Source organism: Polypterus senegalus, chromosome 3 (assembly GCF_016835505.1).
Source record: "Polypterus senegalus isolate Bchr_013 chromosome 3, ASM1683550v1, whole genome shotgun sequence".
In the NCBI taxonomy this organism is placed as follows: domain Eukaryota; kingdom Metazoa; phylum Chordata; class Cladistia; order Polypteriformes; family Polypteridae; genus Polypterus; species Polypterus senegalus.
The window spans coordinates 266,486,212-266,498,617 of NC_053156.1; positions in this window are offsets into that span (position 1 = coordinate 266,486,212).

Genomic DNA, 12,406 nt, shown 5'->3' on the forward strand with positions numbered 1-12,406 from the left:
CTTTGAAAGGCACAGGATTTAGGAATACCCAGGCTAAAGCTGGTTTAAAGAGAGACGTTTATTCCTTTAAATGTCGTTTTATAAATACTTGCTGGGTTTGTTTGTTCTGTGTTTTCTATGTAAATTGGATTATCCTATTTACTGAACTGAATATGAGGTGGAGGCAGCTGCCAACATTTAAAAATTTAATGAAGCAAAGTATTGGAGGACTGCAAAGAAGATACCTGAAATACAATAATAACGGTGGCATTTCTGCCTTAATGGTTATGTTGTGCAAAATAAGCAAAAAGGCTTCCTCAGTAATTTAACTTATTCAAATGTTGACAACGACTTCAGCTTTGTTATTCCAATTTTCTGTTATATGGAAAGTTCATTGTCCTTATTAAAATAATTGTTGTTATTAGTATTTTTATGTCATATACTGTATTTTCACTGTGAGTTAAAGCCTTCCCTAGTCGAGGCTGTACAGCACATGCTTATGGAGGAATATGTTGGACAAAATAAATACACAAATAAATGAAAGTACTGTACTGTGAAATGTGACAGTATGCTATATAATAAAGTTTTACAATTTGTTAGTACATGTGTTCATTCCTACAATCAATTGAATCGGTCAATTTGGCTTTGATGGCTCAATGATAGAGATGATGACACGATACTTTAGTGGTCAGTCAGTCATTTTCCAACCCACTATATCCTAACACAGGGTCATGGGGGTCTGCTGGAGTCAATCCCAGCCAGCAAAGGGCGTAAGGCAGGAACAAATCCTGGGCAGGGAGCCAGCCCACCGCAGAACACACACACACCAAGCACAATTTAGGATCGCCAATGCACCTAACCTGCATGTCTTTGGACTGTGGGAGGAAACCGGAGCACCCGGAGGAAACCCACGCAGACATGGGGGGAACATGCAAACCCAGATCTCCTAACTGCGAGGCAGCAGCACTACCATTACACCACCGTGCCACCCTACTTTAGTGGTGCAAAGTTCAAATGCTGATTGTGATGATATTTTTTTAATGTTTACAAATAAGAACTTAAGATGGAGTATTTTGGTGATAACAAAGCAAATAATTTACAGGGCAACTTTGGGTCACTAAATACTAATGAGGAGCAACCCGAGTTGCCTTCAAAGGTGACAAATATCCATAAGAATACAAATGACAATTTCACAGAGGGTAATGGGGGCCTCCTGCCTACCATTGGTTGTCAAAAAGCAAATGGGAGATGAGAAAGGCACCTCGAAATGACAGTCTGTAAAGCAGACTTTATGGCAATGTGAGAGAGGAAGTGTCAGACAAGAGAGGTTGAGACACTTGAGAATACAGAGTAAAGGTATAGGAAGAACACTGAGGGTACATGTAAAAGCAAAAGAGGTTGAGACACACAGGATATCTGGCAGAGATGGAGGAAGAATGCTGCATGTACACAGATGGTGAGAGAGGTCAAGACAGGCAAAGATAGATAGATAGATAGATAGATAGATAGATAGATAGATAGATAGATAGATAGATAGATAGATAGATAGATAGATAGATAGATACTTTATTAATCCCAAGGGGAAATTCACATAATCCAGCAGCAGTATACTGATACAAAGAAACAATATTAAATTAAATAGTAATAAAAATGAAAAGAATTAAATAAAATTAATGTTCGCATTTACTCCGCCGGGTGGAATTGAAGAGATACTGGACAGTGGTACAGGAGGAATGCTACAGATACATAAAAGGCAGGTGATGCTGTGGCAAGTGAAATACAAAGGAGAGGAACACTATTTTAAAATGTATTCTATTACCAGTCTTTAATAGACTAGGAGGCTTTGCCCCCTGCTCACTTTGCTCACCAATCCCTGTGTTTGGTTAATTGTATATACAATTTACATTTTTTTTCTTTGGAATTGTTTCAATTTCATTATTTGCACTTTTACTTAAAAACTTCATTAAAAACAATATTCTTTGGAGACACATATTGTTTCTGTTTGTCTAATAAATAATCCAACTTTTTCTAATGTTTGTCCCTGTGATTTATTGATTGTCATAGCAAAAGCTTTTCTCACGGTAAACTGTAAACATTTTAATACGAATGGCATATCACAATCTCCTTTGGTGTGTAATGTTATTCGCGGAATATATACATTACCTTTCTTTTTGCCTGTTAAAATTTGCATCGCTTCTCCATGATCATAAATATACACCTGACCGAATTGTGTATTCTTTGAAATTCAACTTGTCGTTGCTTTAACTGTTCCAGGACCACAGATTCTCATAGCGTATGGTGTATTATTGTGTATATCCACGTTTTGTGCATTGAATGATGTGAATGCGAAAAGACTTTGTTGTCTACTCTTTGCCTTTTATTTCTGACCTCGATTTTCCTGCTCTTTTTTCAATTACACCTGGTTCTGATGGTTAATCACCTTTTGTTTTGCGGTAATGCGATCTTTTCTATCTTTTCTTTGATACTGTAGCGACTGACATGATAAAGGGTCACAAAAGTTTTACTTGAACAATCGCTGACTTCGTAACCCCAAACACAACTTTTTAGCACCCTCTTCAATCCCTCATCCCCTGCGTCTCGCCCCCCCTTACCACATCAATCAATACCCCGCTATCAGTCTTCCGTGCTGTACTCCACACTCCCTCAATCGGACCGAACAGTCACTTAAAACCAAAAAGGCCTCAACCTGGCTGGGACGCTACAATACTTTCTACTTTTACTGCTTTCATATTCTGTACCTTTCTCTGCATGTGTATCACGCCATTGTTTGTTTGAGCCTTTCGAATTCCACTGCTTTCATAATCGCTTATCTGCCTTTTTTTCTCTCCAATGCCTTTGGGTCTCTATTCTCCATATTATCCTAATACGCTTTATATGTGCTTAGAGCACAGGATCTATGTGCACTGCGTGCTTTTACTGCGACTGACTGTTTTTTGATGGGTGTGCTCTTATATGATATCTTTTGTAAGTAGGGTGTGTCTTTCAAAAATCTCATGTTCCACGTCCCCGCGAGACGGCCCTGGGACAATCTCTTAGCACCAAGTCTCATGTTTACGGTCCAAGTGAGACTCTGTGGCAAGTCTCTTTTGACCTTGCGGGTCTTTTAAATGTCTCCCGACGACTTCCGAGAAGATCACGTATCATCACCTTGCTTTTGCTTTCCAGGATTTCTTTTTATAATAGAGTGATAAGTCGAGTCAAGAAGCTTTATAGTCATACACACAAATAAATAATAATAAATATTCATATACAATATTGCAGCATATAATAGGCACACAACTTGACTGTGGGTCAACATATACATAAACATATGACAAGTTCAAGACAAGTAATGAACTATACTATAAGTGGATAAATACAGTACATAAATAATAGGTAAGTGAATAGATAGTAATTATTTGAGATAGATAGAAATAAATAATAACAACAACTAATAATAAAAAACAGCAATAGTACAAGTGTAGCAAATGTACTGTATATAAATAATCTAGTAGGAACATATCTGAGGGCAGGGGGCAGCACAGAGTTCAGAGTCGGGACAGCCAAGGGGTAAAAGTTGTTGCAGAATCTGGCAGTACTAGTTCAGATGCTACAGTACCTTCTACCTGATGGAAGTGGAACATAAACACAATCGGACTGGTGGGAGTAGTCCTTCACAATGCTGTAGGCTTTGCGGATGTATCGATTTGTAAAGATGTCTTTAATGGTGGGCAGAGTGAGGTTCCATTGATCTTTTCTGCTTTGTACTATCTGTTATAAGACCTTACAATCAGAGACTTGAAGTGTAGCTATTAAATAGATAATAGTAGCATGATATATGGCCTTAATTAAATATATAATGAAATATGTTGTTTGTTGCTTATTTCTTTATGTATTTATTTATTTTTCTCTTCATTTGTTTATTTCACTGACACAGAACACAGGATAAATAATAAATTAAAACTGTCATTTTCACTCCTTAGAGGGTGGGCTTTGTAAAGTCTTGTTTTAGTTTACATTTCAGCAAAGTGGTATGAAAAGTCCAGTGCCATTTGGTATTTTAAAAGTAGCCACATTAATTAGTAAATAAAAAAAGAAAGGACATCATATTAGGAACACATCATTCAAAAGACTTTATGCTGCATCCTGATTTTCACCCACTACTGAAAGGGACCAGAGAAACATCTTTCTGCAGAGCCCCAGTAGCTTGCTGACAATGTAGTTTTAAGACAGCAGTTCTAGCATGGACGTTTGTAAATGCAGGACTGATTTTTGTGCACATGTATAAAAGAGAAAACATTGAACAATGATTGCAAAGGACTATGTGTGCAGTTTGAAGAAGAAAGAAAAAACAGAATAGTTACCTAGGTATACAGTATGTTAAACTGAATGTCCTAAATTAGGTGTAAAGTTTATTCCATGAAAAATGTGGATACCATTCAAAGTAACTCCTAACCCTAATGTCTGTCCTAAAACTGCCATTTTAAAACTGTATGGATGTTATGTCCTAAAAGTGCACTGAACTCATGGCACCGTTCATGCTAGACCATAACCTTAACTACCATCTAAAACATCACTGAAGTCATAGCACTGCAGCTCAGCAGATATGTAGTACTGTTTGATATTGGAGGACTGTGTTGAATTTTAATAAGCCACCCAGGAAGGTCAGATGTGCGCCTCTCACATCATGCAAAAGAAGCTAGCAGTATGATGCTCCCATTTGAAAGTATGGAATCTTAGTGTGGAAAGAACAGTTATGAATGTAGAACATGGAGTCATACAGTGCGTATAGTTTGTGTGTTCTTCCTATGTTAGTGTAGCTTATTCACCTTAAAGCCATATGTTTCTAAACCTGAGGTTTTGTCATTTCATTTTAGACAGTTCATAGCCACTACATTTCATTGAACAGAGGGTGGTTGTGAGACTCTCACATAGTGTTTAAATTTCTTTGAGTATATTGTGTCAGATGATAACAATGTCAGAGGATATTACAATGCTCTGATGCCAACTGATAGACCAAATACCAGAATCTCATTGTTTGATTGATTTTACTTCCATGTAAAAATGGAAGTTTGGTATAAGGGTCAAAAATTCGCTGTCAAATTAAGTTCAGATTTTGACTCTGATGTTCAAAATATTAAGAAAGTTCATTTTAGCATGATGTCAGTATATGTATCTGTGTGTGTGTGTCTTTGGAAAATTGAAGTTTATTTTCACATCTTAAAATTGTATTTCATCCTAACAAAGATAAACTATTTTAGAACATATGGTTTCCAAGGTATCTGCCCAGAATGCTGAGACTTGGGTCAATTTCTTTGGAAGATATCATTGTACAAATCTTCTTCTTTAAAGTTGCATTATGTTTGCCTTATTACAGACTCCAGGCCAATTTGTTACTGTCCAGTTTGATCCAATACTTAACTCCATGTCATTCAAAAATAGCTTGACCAACATCCAATGATAACTCCCACAAAAATTGTTGAATTTAACCAGGATTTTTGCAGTTTGCTCTGTTTAGTCATGGAATCGGACCTTTTCATTTGCAAGTCTTTAACACAAGTAGTTTTTGAGATAAATGATTTATTTAAATATACAGGCACAAAGGCGCACCCATCAAAGACATTTATAAGTGAAGATAACGGAAGGCTTCTTTGTCCTACCAGGGCATATTCTTAATGATGAAGAGAAAGAAATGAACACACACACAAACACACACTCACACACCACGGTAGATCTGTAAAGGTCCACATGGACAGAACCAAAAAACCTCCCCTGTATCAATCTTGTCTGTCTATGAACCTTTTTTACTGTATTTGATCCCATGTGTTTAGTTTCAAATTAAATATAACTTATGTTATCATTTGATTCAATTTCCTGTTTGTTTTATCTTACATTGATTTGTGTACATATAAACATTATATAGGTTAATGTACTTGAATCTATGTTATTGTACAGTACAGTCAGTTGTATTGTAAAATCTTCCATTGAGTGATTTCTTTTGATATCAATAAAGTATAATTTACATGAAAAGACTGTAAGGACCATTCCATTTGGCATCAAAGGTGTATAAACTTTCATGTTTCGCTAGTCATTAGCAAAAGAAGACACATATTATTATTAATTATGTTAAGGTTTATGTTAGAAAAGTTTGCACCCATTGCAGAATTATTGTATGGCACCACCAGAATATTCATGCCAACAGTGCTACTAACAATGAGAAAAACAAAATGATCAAATAAGAGTATAAAAATGCAGCAAAAGATTGATTAGCCTTACAACATACACATACATTTCTTGAATATCTCTTTAAAAGAGTACTTGTTTATAATGAAAATGTAGAAAGAAACCAAGCAATCAACCTCATTTGGGTACTTGTTGCCAGTGGAAAAGCAGCTTAAGACATTTCCTCCTAGGAGTGCAGCTTTGCCCAGTGATTCTTAGACTGATGTTGTTGGAAACGTTTTGCTGCTGGTAGCTGTATTTAGAAATTCTATGTAAATGGAGCATCCGGACAAAGAATAATCAATGGTCCAAATGAAAAATAAAAAGACATACAATATGGAATGTCAGGACCTTGCTTTGGAATCAAGCCTAGTAGTAGTGGTTCCTAATGAGTAACTGGTGGCTTGATTTAAATGCTATGTTCATGTTTGTATGCAGAGTCATCAACACCAAGCTGTACTGTCAAACAGGTGGCTGGTATATTTGAGGAAGTGTTTCAAGAGGGTCTCCTAGGGAATAAAAACTGGCTTTATGCTTTAGCAAAAGAAGTTGTACTGTCTAGGTAAAGATGAACTTACTTCTATTACAGGGTCAGCACTAGAATAAATTTAGCAGTAGGCATGGGGTTTTCACAGTGGTTGGTTGTTGGTGATGTAAAATCCTATAAATATGCCCTTGAATGTAAAGATTATAGAGTTATTTTCATCACATATATATAGTAGAATGAAATTCTTACTTGTGTTTGCTAATCAACATGCAATGTGCTGCTACTCCCTGGCTCCATGAATAGTGAATTTAACTACCTTACCTCATAAAGATATAATAACAATAAATGGAGTACAAATTCTCTTCTGTTATATAGCCTACCATTGCCTGCAGTTAACACTAATGCAGTTAATTCACTGTTGGCTCTACATTTAGTTACTAAAACAAATGACCATAGATAAAGTAAAACTGTACCAAGGCTGATACATAGTGTTGCTTAGGTTAAAACTAACTTGCTGTTAATCAACTGAACTCACCATTTGAAGAGTTGAAATTGACACATCTGAAAAAGTTACTTAATCAATGTTAAGGTGCCCAGCAATATCTATATATGTATACAGGTAAAATTCCATTACAACGAACTGCCAGGGACCTAAAAAATATTTTGTTGTAATGAAAATTTTGTTGTAATGAGATTCTGTATTTGTTGCTATAGTGCTTTCTTTAACTTGCGTCCAGTCGTTTGCAATCATTTCAATAGCTTCTTTCGCATTAATTTTAATCTCCTCCTGTCTACAAGTTATGCTGACAAGAATTTTTCTCTGCATTTCCTTGCGATAATACACTTTCAGGGTGTGAATGATGCCCAAATCCAATGGCTGAAGCACTGCTGTGCAATTGGGTGGGAGGAATTCAACGCAAACATTATCTAAATGTGGAAGCATGTTGTGGGCAGCACTGTTATCAATCAGAAGCCGAATCATCCTTTTCTTCTTCTTTATATTGTGAGGTTTCTGAACTTTTTTGGGATTCCCCCACCCAACGGGAACGACACGCCGAAGTGTGTCCCGAAGCGAGGTTGCTGCGTCTGTGGAAGATTGCTTTGTCCGTTGCCAGGGCAGGGCAACAGCATGCTCACAGCACTGCAGTGAAGCGACACAGAAGCAAATTCTAAAAGGCCGGGGTTGCGCTATAAGTCTCTGTCTTTCATCCCAAAACATAAGGTTTAGTCTCAGTACTTCAGCAAAACCAGCTTTATTCAGCTTGAAACCGGAACAGCAGGGTTATTTATTGTAGCGTGATCTGCCACTCTCCTATACACAAACACAGCAGTCAGGCAGGGTTGTGGCCAGGTTAGTGGCCAATTAATACTGTTCCCTGAATTTTATAATGTTCCTTATATCACCCATCAAGATCTTTTCTGTTTGCTTCGGTGGAGAGCCGCCCTAGAGCTGTGAGCCTGCTTTTGCCCCAGCAATGGATAAACAGTCTTCCACAGACGCGGTGATTGCACTTCAGGACGCTCTTCTGCGTGTTGTCCGGTTGGGGATGGTCCCGAGAGAGTTGAGAAACCTCACATTTTCTTGAATGAGGGGCACATTAATAGAAATGTTTCTTGAACGAGCATCACTGGACCACATAAAAACTGCTTTTTCGATGTCTTCAAATGCAGCAGTTCACATACATTTGCAACCCGAGATTTTTCTTCTTTTTTCGCTCTTTCAAGAAAGTTGACTGGCCTAATTCACTGGCAACATCTTTTTTCTTTTTCCCACAATCGACAGCTGCAAAAATGTAGTTTTTTTACTTCTAGTATGAACTGTTATCGTTTTTTCGTGTCTGTTGTTTCCATAAGAGGGTAACAATGAGTTAAATTCTAATAGATGTTTTTCAAATGTTGACGAGCAATAAGCAAAAGGTATCACTGAAAACCACCGAAAAAAAAAACAGCAAAAAAACAGTGCAAGGAAAGTTCAAAGAAAGAAAAAAAATTTACATTGTTTCTGTTTGGGGGATCGTTGTGCACAATTGAGCTGCAACCACAGAACTAACTGCTCTGTGGATGATTCATTCAGGCATTTCAACGTCTTTTGGGCACTTCATTGTAATGAAGGTATCTGCTGTATTGATTTAGTATTAACATATAATGTGAGCAGAAACACTATAAAGAAATATAGAGAAAACACAAAAGTATATAAATAAAAAGGTAACTGTACTGTGCAATTTATAGAGCCACATTATGTTCACTCCTTCACAAATAGCCTAAAGGTGGTAGCTGTTCATATATCCAGTATTGCTGATGCTAGCAACCAACTTCATAGTGCTGTGGCGAGGTAAAGTGGGTTCCGCAGCTGAGAAAGGTGGCCATTTTAATAAACAGATGGTTCTGACTGCCGCAATCATGTCTTTATAGTGGGGGGTGTGGTAACGTGGCGAGATCGGTTCCCATCCGTGATGCAGGAGCAGACGGCCCTGCACCTAGCACACAGGTTCAGGATCGCCCGCAACTCCAATTGGCGCTGGGGCTGCTGATTGTTGCAACTGTGCCACGTCCCTTTTTTTAATTGGGGAAGCATGAGTGCAAGGAGAGAAAAAAAAGGCAGATCAGAGGTCAAGAGGAAAATGGACTGGCCAGTGACCAAGAAAGAGAAAGGGAAGTTAAAAGGAAAAGGAAGACAGAGAGGCAGAGATGGAGGACAAGAACATCCAAGCTGATTAGAGTGAGGCAAGTGGTCAGCAATGAGCTTTAGGGTTATGGGAGGCGGAGGCTGTGATAGGGGCGCTCCTATTGAGCACTTTCTTGGGAGTAGAAGGAGCCCAAGTGACGGCAAGTGCAAGAGCCAAAGGTGAGCAGAGGGAAAGGCACATGAGGCTCGTCGGGTTGCCCTGCAGACACCAAAGAAGTAGTGGCAGGGAATGGTGCCCAGATAAGAACCTGTTGGTGGGTGACTCCTCCTTCTGCAAGGTCCGGAAAGGATAAGGGGAGGAGCTGCCAGGTTTAAAGGGAAGCATTGGGTCTCACTGTTTTTATGGACTGTCTCTGGTTTTAACCTCATTGTTTTAAAGGAATATTTATAGAGCTGTTTTTAACATTCACCAGCACCTTTTACTTTTTATCAATTTGTTTATGTAACATTTTGAAGCCCTGCACTTTTGGACAAGTATTTGTCTGAGCGATTTTGTCCAATGCTCCTCACGGTACATTGCTGTCCAAGAATTTTTTTTTTTATTTGGCATCAAATGATCATTTTTATTCAGTTTATTATGTACATTTTATTACATTAAACATATTTATTAAAATGTACTTGCAATATATAAAAGTATTATTTTTTTAAGAATTTGTGTTTGGGAGAAAACATGTCTGGATGGGGGAGCTTGAACGCTGCATGCCTTACCATGCCACTAGCCATGCTATATGAATAGCATTCACTTTGGAAGTGGATTTGATTAGGAACGGTCTCTGTGGATAGGTATGGAGATCCTTAACAATCTCTCAGTTGTGTGCCATTCTTGCTGAGTTTTTTTTACAACAGAAGATTACATTAATGTACTGTGCATTTCATTTTTAATACATTTGTGCACTGTTTTATAATGGAAGGAGAGTGTCCCAAATCTTAACTATAGACCATTTACGCTTATTCTTAATAGCCTGTCACAAGGATGCAGTGGCAATCTGTACATTCACCTTTGGTCACTATTAGGGTTGACTGCTGTGTTGGCTAAATACTTACACATTCTGTTTATATTTATGACACCAGACAACCAAAACAAGCAAGAGAGAAGGTTTATACTTTTATTCATGCTTTTTGCATACTTCTGTGGTTGAGTTCACAAAATGTTTTGAGGTGTTTTGTAATAGAAAGAGTATAGGGAGTGATGAGATCCTAGCAGAAATTTTGAAGACAATGGATATTTTTGTGTGTCTTGGATAAATCATCTGTTTGATTTTGCATGGAAGTCTTGAGCAGTATTTCGGCACTGGCAGACTAGGCTAATGGTTTCCATTACAAAAGTCTCTTAGGTGCCTCTGTTTCTTTACTTGCAGTGTAACACTTGGCGTCTGCATTTGTGACATTTAATGTAACTGTCATATTTTCCCGTTGGTTAATTCTTAGATGGTTTACAAGGGTACAGTGTGCAACACCTCACAGAACCAAAATAAGATCAATTTGCTACACAAATACTTGGATTTGTTGTCTGTATGAGCACCTAGTGAGGTAACCAAAGGACAAATCGATCACAGTTTGGATTAATTATATCTCATATCTTTTAGCCTTCTTTGGAGTACCTTAAGAATTTCTTTGGAAGACCTGAAGACTACTGCGTTGATGAGGGAAATCTACCCTGTTATCACCACAACCTGCACAAGGACAAGCAGATGGTAAATGGGATGAAACAAAAGGATTTTCTCTGAATAGGTTTTGATAAAGTCATTGGAAAATGAACTTTCTTTATGCTCCAATGCCTCCCTCACCTGCTCATGTTCCCACTTAAACTTATCACAAAATGTAAAAAAAAGAGAGAAAACTACAGATACTGGAACACTCCAAATATATCTGTCCTCGCAGGCTTCTTGCTGGGTTAGCATTAATGGTTTGTCCACACAGTGTGCGAAGTCTATATTTTACAATTTATAGTGAAAGCTAATACAGTGATCCCTCGCTATATCGCGCTTCGACTTTCGCGGCTTCACTCCATCGCGGATTTTATATGTAAGCATATCTAAATATATATCACAGATTTTTCTTTTAATTTATGGTACATGCTTCCTCAGTTGGCTTGCCCAGTTGATTTCATGCAAGGGACGCTATTGGCAGATGGCTGAGAAGCTACCCAATCAGAGCACGTATTACGTATTAAATAAAACTCCTCAATGATATACGATATGCTTCCCGCACGGTGCTTCACATACTTAAAAGCCCGAACAGCACCTATTGATTTTTGATTGTTTGCTTTTCTCTCTCTCTCTCTTTCTGACATTCTCTGGGTGTGAGCAATGGGGCTGTTCGCACACTGGCCTAGAGGGTACAGACGCTCCTCTAAAAAATGCTGAAAGACTACCGTCACTTTGCTCCCTTTTCTTGCGGCTGCTTTGTCGCGCGGTGCTTTCCATACTTAAAAGCCCGAACAGCACCTATTGATTTTTGATTATTTGCTTTTCTCTCTCTATCTTGCTCTCTCTCTGACATTCTCTGCTCCTGACGCACACTCCTTTGCATTCTTTTAATTGTGAGAGGGAACTGTCACCTCTGTCTTGTCATGGAGCACAGTTTAAACTTTTGAAAAACAGACAAATGTTTGTTTGCAGTGTTTTAAAGCCCTTGTCTCTACAACCTCCTGTGTTTCTGTGCAAATCTGTGACCCAAGCATGACAATATAAAAATAACAATATAAACGTATGGTTTTTACTTCACAGATTTTCACCTTTCTGGAATGCAACCCCTGCGATCAAGGAGGGATCACTGTACAGCTAATTCAACACAATACCATACAATATTATATTAAAGTAATACTCCACACAAAAATGATATTTTTTATATGTTACTTAATCCATTTAGTTTGTAGTCCTCTCAAAGAACAATTGTTAATTTCATGTTTTTGTTGAAAATAGACATGAGAAAGATTCAGATTGAATGGGACCCAATGAGGACCAGTGCTGTGTAAGGCAAAAGATGTGAAAAATGTCTATGGAGACTTTCCACTCGTCCCGCACCATTCA